This window comes from Humulus lupulus, chromosome 9 (assembly GCF_963169125.1).
Source record: "Humulus lupulus chromosome 9, drHumLupu1.1, whole genome shotgun sequence".
Classification (NCBI taxonomy): domain Eukaryota; kingdom Viridiplantae; phylum Streptophyta; class Magnoliopsida; order Rosales; family Cannabaceae; genus Humulus; species Humulus lupulus.
The window spans coordinates 66,871,042-66,874,485 of record NC_084801.1 but is presented as its reverse complement, the minus strand read 5'-3'; positions in this window follow the sequence as shown (position 1 = coordinate 66,874,485).

The window sequence follows — 3,444 nt, the reverse complement described above, 5'->3', positions numbered from 1 at the left end:
GTTTAAAACAGAAATTGTGCATCTAATTGACTCAAGTGGTTTCTAAAACCAAAAGTGTGAATAAACCAGAGTTTAAGGCTGTACTCTTTGAAAATGTTTAGTTTCATTAAAAACGTTAATTATAAAACATCTGGGATCCCAAAATAAGGTTTACAAAATATTTACAACTCAAAATAGATTTACACTTGATCAGCTATCAAAAGAATGGTTAAATACAGCCATATACAAAATGCCCCCAACCAAAGCAGTCGGGCAGGCCGAACATGTACGCGCCGCCCCCACGCTCTCCATACTCATGGCCGGTTGACTGACTCCTTGCTTTTACCTGCCACACGGAGCACCCGTGAGCCGAAGCCCAGCAAGAAAACCCAAATAACACATAACATATGCAAAGTAAATAGCTGGCAATAATTCACTGATACATAGGAAAACCACCATAATAAACAAGTACGGCCATGCCGCTCCCAAGGCCTTACCAAAGCCTGGAGTTTCGGTTCTCACCGCGAGGATAACTCATGTATCCCTTGGGTCCCACCCTGAATATAAGCATCCCATGTGCTGTGTTACTTTCGGCCCACGGCCGCCCCGGCCTATGCCGTACCCGGCCTCTGCCGCTCGTTTCATCATAATAACACATATAGTACATTCAAAATAAACATTCACACACATCATGGTTCATTTAAGTTTATGCATTTGCACGTAATACAATCCGGGGCCACGCCCTACAATCACACAGTGGGGCCATGCCCTAAACTCGGGTGTTACGGTTTTCTTACCTGTATCCCGTGCTTTCCAAAGTACCACGGTCACGAGCACGGTCCCTTAGCACGAGCCTCTCCGAAATCCTAGTCACAACACACATAAAACACTTTTAATACTAACCAAACCCAAAACCACTTCCCGGGACCAATCCCGCACTCTCGGGACCTCTAAAACCTTAAAACAACACCCCGGAGGCATCCCACGAACCCCCGGAGCTAAGACCTAAAATTGCCAAAAAGAGCTACCCTGAAAATTGCCTTGTGCCGCGGCACCACATCCTTGTGCCGCGGCACCCATCAGACAGAAGCTCTCTTGCCGCGGCACACAAAAACCCTGCCGCGGCACGCCTTCGCAGACCCAGAATTCTGGGTTTTTCCTGCAATTTTCCCCGAGCTTTAACCTCCCCAAATCATCCCAAACCAAAACCTAAACCCCAAAACTCAAATCCAAACCTCATATGAACAATCTAACACCCCATAAACACTAGAATCAAATCCAAAACATCAATACACACAAGATCCACTCCTTTGATTTCAAATTCAACAACCCAAATCAAAACCCATGAAAATCTTAACTCAAGCATTAAATTCCTCAACCAACACAGAAAACAAACTTAAATAAGCATAAGATCCTTACCTCAAGAGTAGAATCCACCCTAAAAGTTCCCTTGATCTCCTTCTAAGCTTCCCACTTCAGCCCTTTTCTACACCTCTTCTTCTTTCTTCTTCTTTGCCCTAGCCTTTCTCTCCTCTTCTTTTCCTTCTCTTCTAATTTATCAAAGCCACAAGTGACCCAAATGCCCAAACCGTACCCCCCTAAATCCCAGCTGCATAATGTCTATTTGCCTTGCCAAAAGACCAAATTACCCCTCCTTACTAATCCTTCTAAGCTAAACCTTCAAGGGTACTTAAGTCTTAACACTTTCATTTCAATTCTACCACTTCCTATCTTAAAACTTGTTACTCACAGCAGTTACAAATGGTTACCAAATTACCAATACTAATCACTCTTTCTAAACTCAACTTACAAGATTCCCGAAGTACCCCTGGGCTCCTCCCGAGCCGGGTACAACAACCCGTTGTGACTTTTAGACTAACTGGCTCACTAGGACCGTCCCGATGCGTGCATCCTGGTAAAACATCACACTCACATGGCACAATTCACATAGTATAATTATCACAGTTATGCCCTAACATGGCCAAGTTACAATCATGCTCATTTTAAGACAATCAGTTCTACATGCATACTGATTCACATAGTCATGCATCTCAAATAATCCAATAGTCATATAACGTGCAATAAATCATAATGATGCATTAAACTTAATAAAGTCACACACAAAATCCCATCATGCCCTCCAGGCACACTACTCCAGGCCCTTAAGCCTTAACACTGAATTTGGGTCGTTACAGTGCAGCACCAGCTGCCTGCCCAGTCTTCTTTGTTGTTTTCGCCATTAATGCTTCAACAATCTCGTATCAAGCTCTCAATGAAAGCACTAGAATGTTGACCCTCGAATTGGTCAACTGACACGGAGTCAAATGCTTGATGTGATGTAAAGTGTTGAAATAGATCTAATGGCAAAAAATAATAAATGACACACAAAGTTATAGTGGTTTGACCCCAAGAACTGGTAATGACCTACGTCCACTTAAGCTATTATTGATATCAGTTCTTAAAGGAGTGATCATAGAACTAGGGTTCTCTGAGTTTCACAGACCTAAGAGAAATGAATAATACAATCGTAAGATAATTGCCTTAATTCTCTTGTAAAATGTAAACTTAAATCAGCCAAAAGTCCCTTCCTTGAGCTATTTCTATCTATTTATAGGCTCAAGGAGGATTACATGAATCAGTTACATATATTCTTTCCTAAATAATCGGATCATCATGGATCATGAGAGATAATCTCGGATATGATTACAATTGTACAAAATTATCTCTAAATATATGGAGTATACGACCAGGCTGGTCGTATATAAGCTTCAAATGTTTCGTCAGGGGAATCTCACTGGTCGATGGTCGAACAGAACTTCTGCCAGGTGTCAGCCATGTGTTCAAAAAGTCTGCCATGTCACCCATGCCTGCTTTTTGGATAACAGAACCGTTATCGAGCTCCTATCGAGCAAAAAAGTTGCAGAAAAACACAGATTGCGGAATCTCTCTAAAAATCCCAAAAAATACACCATTATAGGCTCAAGTCTGTTCAAAATAGCCAAAAAAATGCAAACAAATAATACCCAATACATAAAATGTACAATCTTATTACCCATGATTTTTCTCCTCCAAAAACTCTCAAAATAGATGTTGTCTTTGATATTGACGACTTCTTAGAGACAATGGAGGTGACTAACAATGATTTTGACAAGAAAATTATACAAATTTGTAGGTTTTAGAGATGATTTCGTGAGAATGAGATAGAGTGGGGGAGAGAGAGCGAAGAGAGAGGAAGAGAAAGTTTTAGGATTTTTTGATATAATGGAAGAAGTATTTTGGGTATTAAATTTGAAAATATTAATAGTGTTAGAATTTTTTAATAATATTATGTATTATTAAGTATTATTTGTGAAATTTCCGTTCCGATTTTAGTTAAATTTCACGCTTAACTTGAGAATATGGAGTGAGGCTCCAACAGTATTGAGTATTACGGCCAAATATTTTAGGCTAAGGTTAGGCGCAATT